This window comes from Salvia splendens, chromosome 4 (assembly GCF_004379255.2).
Source record: "Salvia splendens isolate huo1 chromosome 4, SspV2, whole genome shotgun sequence".
In the NCBI taxonomy this organism is placed as follows: Eukaryota; Viridiplantae; Streptophyta; class Magnoliopsida; order Lamiales; family Lamiaceae; genus Salvia; species Salvia splendens.
In genome coordinates, this window is record NC_056035.1 from 2,697,821 (window position 1) to 2,709,284 (window position 11,464).

Sequence of the window (11,464 nt, forward strand, 5' to 3'; positions counted from 1 at the left end):
CGAACAACGAAGCTCGGCAGAGTAAGTAAAATGCGGAAAGCGGAAAATAAATTGTTTCTTCGCTCCTAACAAGAGCGGTGTTACACCATATCGGAAGCTAAGATGAAACCCGAACGTGCGAACTGAGATCTCCTCAAAACTAGTATCAAGTGTGTGTGTGGGAAAGTGAACTAAGCAACAGGCTGTGGTGAGGTCTCCCCCGAGAAGATCCCTCCAGCTTGCATGCTTCTGCCTTTTATAGATGCGGACATAGCCCTTGAGTCTTCGTAGAAATCCCTATTCTACCCTTCAACTCTGGAGCTTCCTCCGTCGAGCAATTCTCTTCATAATCGTTCACTAAATCGCCAGTTCCTCGACCTTGTGATTTTTTGGTCTTCTTTCCTGGACCTGGCGAATTCCTTCACACACCTGGCTTAAAACGTGCGTTAGTCCTAGTAAAATCACGAATTAAATCCCTAGACACATGCATGAAATTAGCCTTATCAAATTGCTCACACTTAAACCATGCTTGTCCTCAAGTATGAAAGACAAGAAAAAGAAATAAGGCGAATTTCAATGCACGCCCCCCCCAAGTACTATTCTACAAACAAAACAGACTCCTAGACCTAGACAACTACAACACGAAACACATAAAAATCACAAAAGAAAAGAAAACACATAAGCGCATAAACTGGTATTTTCCTAGCAGCCATCCCCACAAGTTTAAGGTCAATCCAAGCGTTTACAGCCTCAGATTCCTCCCCCTCCCTTCTTCTGTCTAGTCAAGTTGTCAGTTCGTCAAGATAGCCTTCTGACTTCCCAATTATTAGATTCACTCGATCACTCATTCCTCACCAGGGATGTTAGGATCGGATCGCTCTTAAGTTAAAGTTACTCCACTGATGCATCGGGTTATGAGAGTTTCTCCTTCCTACCGTCTCCTTTTTATTCCTGGGTCTGGTTACTACTGCTTCCTGCCCTTAAATTTTTTTTTTTTTTTTTTTTTTCCTGGACTTCGTCCAGCTTATACCTCCGGTTTTATTATTTTAACTCCTCCCCTGGACTTCGTCCAGCTTATACCTCCGGTTCCTGGACTTCGTCCAGCTTATACCTCCTTTTCCTGGACTTCGTCCAGCTTATACCTCCTTTATTCTCTACTCCCTAAGCATCAAGTGGTAGCCCATTCTTTTTACAAGTTAGCTCAAAGTGTATAGGCTTATAACTCGCTCTTATAGTAGGGCTGCACAACTGGGTTATCTAAGGCATCCTCTATCGTTCTTACTTCATCCAACTGACTTTGATTTATTAAGAGAAAAGGATTCACAATTTAGCATGTATTTTCTCTTCAATTACTCTCCCTAAGGGGCTTTTTGCTATTTATTTTACCAGTTATGCAAACACGAAACCTAAAAAAAACTTCTACAAACTCCTAGACCTAACAGAATATGTACAAGACACTAACTGCACTAACTGCGTCCCCCCTCCCACTTCATTTATGCTTGTCCCCAAGCAATCCGTATGAAGTGGAAAGCAAGCCAGTTAGTGGCGACATGAAACGAACTCAACAAAACACAAACTTCTCACACTTAGACCAAGCATTGGCTAAGTGGGAGAAGGAACAACATACAACACAAAACATGTTATGACATATAACCCCTTCTCACACTTAGACCAATGCTTGGTCTAAGTGGAAGGGTTCAACACATATATACAGAACCTAGCATGCTGGCAGGTAAAACAGAAATAAAACGAAAGAACTGTTAAATAAAAGAAAGAAAAAGTTACTTGGGTTTGAGGGGAAATTCAATTCGGTGTCTGGCCCCCGTGGGAGCCAAACTTTGGTGGCACCGTCGGCTGGGTCACCTTTGCTTTCTTCCTGGCCGGCATCTCCGGCTTCTCTGGTCTGTCATCAGTAGGTCGGGGTATGGCTGTCCTCAGGATCACGGGTCTAGCGGAAGAGGGGGTGATGTGAGGCCTCGGGTCTTGTGATGGCTTCTGCGCGGATACACTTCCTGGACTTAGCGTTGTAATGTTGCCGCTAGACCCAGGAATAGTTTCTGATGCATCCGGGAACTTTTTGTGCAGCCATTTCAGCATGGTCGTCATCAAAGCAACACCCTCCGCCATCCTGTTGGTTTGCTCACTTGACGAAGCCACCCAATCGGTGATACGTCCCCTCAGGACTGCGGCCTCTTCCCTGCTTTTTCCGAATTCCCTTCGGATCTCAGTCATTTCCTTGCGTACCCCGTCGATTCCTTTCCTTACCTCCTCAACTTCTTTCTGAACTCCCTGAACCATCAGCCTGACTTCGTCCTCAGTGGCTTGATCCTTTACCTCCACACCATCGGGTTCCTGCTTGACTTGTGCCTCTGACTTACCGACCTCATAAAAACACACCTCCTTCCCTCGGGCGATCAGCAACCCCTTGTTGAAAAAAAAGTCGAAATTGAAGACTTCCGGGGCTGAGCACATCTTTACTACACGGCAGGCCTTGCTGATTTTAATTACAATGTTGCGCTGCAAATAGGCCCCGAGAAGATGGCACGTGTACAGATGCCTGGACGGGTTGGAGGTGACTTGATGGCAGGCTTGGGCTAACCAATAACCCAAATGAACTCGTACTCCTGTGGCCATGCACCACGTAAAGTATAGGTCGGCGGTCGTCAGGGCGTTGTTGGCAGTGCCCATCAAGTTGTAGCTAACAAAAGTTTGGGCGAATCGCAGGACCCGATTTTCTATATGGTGTGCCTTCGAAAAACTTGTTTTAAATTGACCCACTCTTGAGTGAGTCAAGAACTCCCACGCACCTTGTGCCTGAAATCCTGGCGTCAACTTCGGCGGACCAACCATTCAGTCGTTCCACAGGCCCTCATCATCTTCTGTTCTCGTTAGCAAGCCCATCCGCAGCGTCCACTCCCGGATACTCATCCTATGTTCTTCATTAAAAAGCCTGAAAGCTATGGAATCCGTATCCAAATCGGCGGTGGATTTGAACCGGAAGGTGGAAAAGAATTCACGGGCCGCGTCGACTGGAACTTCGAAAGTGCTGTGCTTTAGTAACCAATCAAAACCGATTGCATCTATATACCCCCTGAACTCATTGTTAGAGCTAATATGTTTGAGTTCCGCCGGGTGGTACATTTTTCCGGACTTCGCCACCTTTCCCTCAGCACTCTTTTCCTTGTATATGGCCACACGTTTTGGATCGTCAAATCTTCTCATATCGTCTAGCAGCTCTTTTGTAATCCAAATCTCCGTCGGCTCAAAGTTCAGTACATCCTCGTCTTGCTCCTCCTCTGAATCACTGGACCTGGCAGGATTCTCGGGCTCTGTGGCGTATGGTACCTTGGCGGGTGGAGGAAGTGGGGATTCAGTAGATTTCCCCCTCTCCTTCTCGGTCGAGGAGGAAGCAATTTGTTTCCCTTTCCTCTTCTTAGCCCTCGCGCGGCGCCCCTCTTCGTCACTCTCCCTTCCACTCGGCCTGGGGGAGTCTTCCTGCGCAGACACGGCTGTCGCTAGGTCCAGCGTATCCTTTTCCTTTTGTTGGGCAGATACGTCAATGTCATCAAGAATACTCCGACGTGTCCGTCTCCTTATTTCCCTTAGATTAAGCTGCGAATCGGCCTCCTCAGAGACCTCAGTTAAATCCACTATCATGTTGAGTCCTGCATCGACAGTTTCTTGAGCACCCTCAGAATCGAGTGCTCCACTTTCCTCTGCTAACAATGGGGTTGCCCCCGTGATATAAACAGGGGTTTCTAACCCCGTAAGATTTCCTTCAGGTTGGGCTTCAGTGCCCACAGATTTTTCGGGAGTCCTTCCCGCATCAACATCTTCCTCAGTAAATTGGGCTTCATCGCCCCCAACTACGTCTAGGGTTTCCTTTTCTACATCCTTCTCAGAATTTAGGGCTTCTCCGCCCACTTGAACATCATCATCATCAACAACGGCATCCCTCTCAACAGACGCCTCCAGAACAGGGGTTTCCCCCTCAACCCTACTAACAGTAATAGCGGTGTCCTCAACTACCGCAACAAGAGCATCTACCCCCCCAACAACACTCTCCACCAAATTCACAGCAGAAATATCAAGGTTTACTCCCTCTGAAACACCATCACCTCCAAACTTTAAAACATGGGTTTCCTTCTGAGAATCAGAACCTAACCTGGGTTCACTTACGGCCAATAACGTCAGTCCCGCGGCCAGATCTGTCTCTACTTCGCGAATCTCCGCAATGGGTGATCCTGGAACGGCGGGCACTGCATCGTCCTCCGGCCTGGTGGCGGTTTCTAGGACTGTGTCCTGGGCAGAGGTGGTTTCTTCTGGAATAATGGTAGCAGCCTCCGGTGCGGTTTCTTGTAACAGCAGTGGGTGGTGTCTCGACAACCTCCGGTTGTGTCACGGTGGTTGTTGGAACGGCTGGCATGGGTTGTCCCATTGCAAACATCGCGAACGCTTGCATCGCTTTATCGGCCCCTCCGAACTTCTGAAATAGTTCATTCATGAACTCCGCCGCACTCTTCTCGGCGGATCCAGAAGCGCTGCTGGTTCCTTGTTGGTTATCCATGGTATTCTGCAGAAAATTTTGAAAAGAACTTGGGCGAAATTTTCAGATTAGGGTTAGAGAGAGATTGAAATTTGGGGTTTTTGATTTGGGAGAGAGAATATTTGGAGAGAGAATGAGTAATGAAAAAATAAGAAGGCCAAAACCGATCATAGTGTAGGCATTGGAGAGGACAGTTTCCTTTTGCAGGCGGGTGCAGGTGGTGACGCTAGCGACCGTACGCCTCCCCATAAAGTGCTCTTTGAAATCCGGACCGGTGCCAACTCCCTCCAAAACTCTTTTACCCCACAATTCCTTGCTCAAGTAAATTCCTTCTGCCAAAACACACTAAAAGAAAACATCAAACTAAAAAAAACAAATATGAAACGCCAAACTCCCCGGGTCTAGGATATGACAGCATCAAAAACATTCCCGATGGGTCTGGTGTTTCGAAAATATTTTTGGAAGAATAAAATTTTTTATTTGTTTGGATTTTTCTTGATTTAAAGAAAGCAATTAAATATTTACAAAATTGTTGTCAAGTGTTCTCAAAATTTCCTGGATCAGGGTATGGTCAAACTTTTAATTACTAGACCCAGGAGATATTTTAAAAACACTTCCTTCCTAGACTGGTTAGGTGATATCAAAGAGTGCGCGTAGTGGCACTTCGTCCACTACACACAACTCTGAGCTATCCCTAAAGACCTTTATCCTATGTCCATTGACAAGAAAAGGTATGGAATTTGGTGCACTTCCCTGGATTTCAACTGCTCCGTTTGCTCGAAGTCCCATGATGATGTAAGGCTCAATCCATTTAGACTTTAACTTTCCAGGCATCAACTTGAGCTTGGATTGAAACAAAAGGACTTTCTGTCCTACCCTGAGTTCCTTGACCCGGAGATTTTTATCATGCCAAAGCTTAGTTTTTTCCTTATACCACATGGCAGATTCATAAGACTCAAGCCGTAACTCTTCCAGTTCCTGGAGCTGCATCTTCCTCTCTTCTTCACAAGCCTGCGGATTCATGTTGATCTCTTTGACCGCCCAGTATGCTCTGTGTTCGATTCCCACGGGTAAGTGGCACATTTTTCCGAATACCAACCTATATGGTGACATACCAATAGGTGTCTTATAAGCTGTCCTATAAGCCCATAATGCATCATCCAGTCTCTTACTCCAATCCTTCCTAGACGGGTTCACCGTTTTTTCGAGAATGGCCTTTATCTCCCTATTTGATATTTCTGCCTGGCCGTTGGACTGAGGATGATAAGGTGTAGACAACCTATGGTGGACTCCGTATTTCTTCATGAGAGCCTCTATTGTACGGTTCTTAAAATGGGTTCCTTGGTCTGAGATGACAGCCCTAGGGATCCCGTACCTGTTGAAAATGTTAGACCGCAGAAATTTGGCTACTTCCACAGCTTCGCAGGAGGTCGTAGCTTTTGCCTCTATCCATTTCGAAACGTAGTCCACCGCCACAAGTATGTATGTATTCCCATATGAAGATGGAAATGGACCCATAAAGTCCATACCCCAAACATCGAAAATCTCACAAACAATCACCGGAACTTGTGGCATTTCGTCCCTTCTAGAAATTCCTCCAATCTGCTGACACCTTTCGCAATTCTGGCAGAATTCGAATGCATCCTTATGTAATGTAGGCCAGTAGAAACCACTGTCTAGAACCTTCCTTGCAGTCTTCCTAGGTCCAAAGTGACCCCCACAAGCTAAAGCATGGCAATGATTCAGCACATCCCTTTGCTCCCACTCCGGAATGCATCTCCTAATTACCTGGTCAGCTCCCATTTTCCACAAATACGGATCGTCCCAAAAGTAGTATTTGGCTTCACTTTTTAATTTCATCTTCTGGGCCCGGGAAATTTCGTCGGAACTGGGCACTTCTCTAGTGACCAAGTAATTTGCTAGATCAGCGAACCATGGCTCTGCATTCGCCTGGCATTTCCTTTTTTCAGCATCTCCTGGACCTGTTGCTGCCATTACTTCTTCCCAATTGATAGGTCTAGGAGAATCGTTAAAATAATAAAGATGTTCTTCCGGGAACGCATCAGGTATTGCTTCATCCGTCTCACCTTGGTAAATGCGACTCAGGTGATCAGCCACCTTGTTCTCCGTCCCCTTCTTGTCTCTGACTTCCCAGTTAAACTCCTGTAACAGTAACACCCATCGGATCAACCTTGGCTTAGACTCCTTCTTTGCCAGTAAGTACTTTATCGCAGCGTGATCTGTGAAGACTATCACCCTCGACCCGAGCAGATATGGTCGGAATTTTTCAAAAGAGTACACGACTGCCAACATTTCCTTCTCCGTGGTGTCGTAATTTTTCTGGGCTTGATTTAGCGTTTTTGACGCATAGAAAATCACGTAACTTTTTCCGTCAACTCTTTGACCTAGCACCGCCCCTACTGCATAGTCACTCGCATCGCACATGATTTCAAACGGCAAACCCCAATCAGGTGCTCTGATGATGGGGGCAGATACTAATCTGTCCTTCAGCAGCTGAAAAGCCTTAATGCACCCCTCATTAAAAACAAACTCAACATCGTTATGCAACAGATGAGTGAGTGGCTGAGCAATTTTGGCAAAATCCTTTATAAATCTCCTGTAGAATCCTGCGTGACCTAGGAATCCCCTCACTTCCTTTTGATTTGTCGGGTGGGGCAGTTTTGATATCACGTCCACTTTTGCTTGGTCCACCTGTATGCCCCTTTCCGATACTACATGCCCCAGGACTATTCCTTCAGGGACCATGAAGTGGCATTTCTCGAAATTCAAAACCAAGTGCTTCTCTTGACATCTTCTCAGCACTACATCCAAGCTCGCCAGACATGAATCAAATGAATCCCCGTATACAGTGAAGTCGTCCATAAAGATCTCGATGCAATCTTCCAGCAGGTCTGAGAAAATACTCATCATACATCGTTGAAAAGTGCCTGGTGCATTGCAAAGGCCAAACGGCATTCTCCGATATGCATACGTTCCGAACGGACACGTGAAAGTTGTCTTCTCCTGGTCCTCGGGGTCCACGTAAATTTGGAAATACCCACTATATCCGTCCAAGAAACAGAAATATTGCTTGCCTGCTAATCTCTCCAGCATCTGGTCAATGAACGGAAGGGGAAAATGGTCTTTCTTGGTTGCCTCATTCAATTTTCTGTAGTCAATGCACATCCTCCAACCGGTGACTAGCCTGGTCGGTACCAACTCATTCTTGTCGTTCTTGACAACCTGGATTCCCGACTTTTTGGGTACCATGTGTACTGGGCTAACCCATTCACTGTCTGGTATGGAATAAATGATTCCTAGGGATAACAACTTCAATACCTCTTCCCTCATATTGGGATTCAATTTGCGTTGAGGGTCTCTGCAGGGTTTCGCTCCTTCATTTAATCGAATGTGATGCATGCACAGATCAGGGCTAATCCCTACCAAGTCAGAAAGTGTCCAACCAATAGCGTTCTTGTTCCTTCGGATGACTTTCAGCAGCTCCTCTTCCTGTTCCTTGATCAAGTTGCTGTTGATAATCACCGGAAAAGTCTCATTCGCCTCAAGGTAAGCATACTTTAGGCCTGGCGGAAGTGTTTTCAACTCCTTATTGGGAACATCTTTTTCCTGGGGCAGGGGGTTCTTTTCTGCTGCTCCAGTCGTCATCCCCTTAGTCGATCCAGGAAGATCTTCCTTGCTTGCCCCATAAAGTGTCTCCCTCGATCTGGCTAGCTCGGGCTTGGTGCAAAATTCCAGAATTGCTTCTGCTAGCTCTTCATCTGACAACTTGCTCGTATTCATTGCTTGGCACCAACTGGCCACCTCCCTATCAACAGCATGACTCATCTCTGAGTTCTCAATCTGTCCCTGCATTAATTCAGTCTCGAGGTATTCCTGGACCAAGGGGTTAATGATATCTACAGAATGCAAATTTTCAACATCAAGTGGCTTCTTCATTGCCTCATCTATGCTGAATGTATATTTATCCCCATTGTAATCGAGACAGATAGTACCATCAAAGACATCAATGATAGTCTTAGCAGTTCGCAGGAAAGGTCTCCCCAATAATACTCCGCCAGACTCTACAGACTCATTATCGCTCATCTTAATCACATGGAAGTCAGCCGGGTACAGGAAGTCGTGTACCTTGACTATTACGTTCTCGAGCACTCCTTCAGGGCAGATGCATGACCTGTCCGCCAATTGGATCACAACCTTCGTATCCACCATACTTACTCCCACTAACCTCTTGTATATGGACAGGGGTAACACATTTATGGATGCTCCCAAGTCACACATAGCATGCTCAATTTTTACATCGCCGATGGAAATAGGCAAGGTGAACATACCTGGGTCATTGCATTTCGAAGGCATCCTCCGCTTTTGAATTACCGCGGACACATTCTCGCCTATCAAGATTTTTCCACTAGGTCTAGCCTTCCCAGCTATAAACTCTTTGATGAACTTGCTGAAAACTGGCATTTTCAAAGCCTGTAAGAAGGGTAGATTTATCTCCAGTTTCCCGAAAATATCCATAAGATCCACTGGCTCATCCTTCTTTTTCTTTGCCTCTCCTCGGTTTGGGAAAGATTTTGGTCGTTTCCCGGTTCCGGAACATTCACCTGCTGAAGATTCATCGACTCCTTTTTTCTCTACCAATTCCGGTTCTGGATCTAGGAAAAATGGTTCGATTGTCCTGGGCAGCCGTTTCTCTAAATCTCCTGCCTGAAGTTCATCTCTAACTGCAGGGTTGCTTTCAACCGAGTTTCTTGATTCAGTGGTTTTTTCCTCTGTTTCCTTATCCTTAATGGGGGTCGTGACCTCTCTGTACCTCATGACCGGCCCTTCGTACTCCTTCCCAGATCTCAGCGTGATCTGGCTAATATTGGCTTTGTCAGGTGGTCTTACCGATGCAGGAATCTTGCCCTCGTTTCCCCGCATATCACTCAAGGAAATAGCTATTTGAGACAACTGTTTGGCCAACATATCCATTGCCGCCTTCTGTTCTTGCTGCGCATCCTGAAGCTTGTGGACCACATCATTGTTCGACTGTAAATTGTTCTGAATGTGCTGCTGGGAACTAACGAGGTCGTGAACCATCTCATCAAGGTTCCTTGGTCTAGAGCTTGGCTGACTAGGGCCTGGCCCTATATTTTGGTTTGTTCCACTTCCTTGGCCTGGGCGAATGTGCCCTTGACCTCCTGGATTGTTGTTGAAATTACTTCCTTGACCTGGGTAAGGTGCTTGGAAATTCCTTTGATGTGGTGGTACATAAGAATTCCCTTGATAATTTTGATTCTTGTTTCCCCAGGTCGAGTGATCTCCTTGATTACGGTTGTTCCAATTTCCTTGCCCCTCATGATTTCTCCAGTTACCCTGCCTCTCGGGCTGCGGTGCGGACTGTATACTCAGTTGGGGTGCTGGCTGGCTTTGCTCGTTTTCAGACCATCTAAAGTTCGGGTGATTCCTCCAGGGTGCATCTCTTTGTCTTCCTTGGTTCCAACTTCCATCAAGATTCCAACTTCCCATCGCGTTCGCCTGGGCCTGGTAATCACCTTCCTGAGGTCCGTAATATTGCTGGAGTTGATTATCTACTGGACCTAACAACTTAGCCGTTTCCTTTGGTGCGGCTGTATTAGTTTTTTCGATAGCATTCAGCAAGGCTTTCTCCAGCCTATCAATCCTTGCTTCAACTTTGTCATCCTCCTGCTCCCTCAATGCATTCACAGAGCCTCTTCTCACAGCATTCCTCGTATTGTCATACGCCTTCTTGGCGTCGATTAATCTTCCCAAAATCTCTCTTGCCTCACTTCCTCTCTTTCTTGTAAAATTCCCCCCGCTCGAGGAGTTCATCAAATCCTTAGACTCGGGAGTTGCCCCTTCATAAAACAGAGAGTAGGTCTCTGCCTCTATCATCCGATGATTCGGGCATGCGTCCAGCAATCCCTTGAACCTTGACCAGTATTGGCTCAATGACTCATCGTAATCCTGTTTGCATTCCACTATCTCCTTCTTCAGAGCGTTCGTCTTGTTGGATGGAAAGAAGTAATCTAGGAACTCCAATTTAAAGTCCCTCCAGGTGCGGATAGAATCCGGGGGTAATCTCAACAACCATGTATTTGCCTCCCCCTTTAGAGTGAAAGGAATCGCGCGCAAGCGATAGTCCTCCTCTGTCGCATCATTAGGCCTCTTTTGAATGCCACATAACTTGCTAAACTCGTTCAAAAACTCGTACGGGCATTCACTCCTTCGCCCAGAAAATGTTGGCAAGACACCTAACACATTCGTTTTGATCTCAATAGATCTCTGACGTGGGTTCATCACTATTGCGTGTGCTGGCTCTCCATCGAGATGAGCCGTTAGTGACCCTATTTCTGGATCTGGGTCCGCTACGTGTGCCATCTCAACTTCCTCTTCCTCCCCTGTTTCTGACTCTGTTTCCGATTCTGGTGGGGACTCCGGATCTGTTCGTCCTGAAGATTCCCAGGATTCGTCACTCAAAAACTCAGTCGGGAACGGATCTCCCGTCGTGAACCCTGATCTGGTAGTCACGGTGGAGGCTGTATCCTTGATCTTCCAAACGAACTGACCGTATTTCCAACCAGACGAGTTACTCCGGTGGAAGCTCCTGCTCATGTACTACAAAGAAAACGGAAAGAAAAAGTAAATTAAAATTATTCACACCAAAAACTCTAGGCACTAACACAAAGTACGCCATCCATCCCCGGCAACGGCGCCATTTGAAACGAGGATTTTTTAACACGTGTGCACAGAAATAGATCACTGCAAGCGCTTGGTCAAGACACCACGCTCCTTAAATCCACTAGAGCACAAGGTCTAGGAACTTAAGAGAACATAAAGTGCTTGGTCGTTGGACACACATCGACTCCCCTTCAAAAAAATATAAATCCCTCAACCCGAATACTATGAATTAGTATA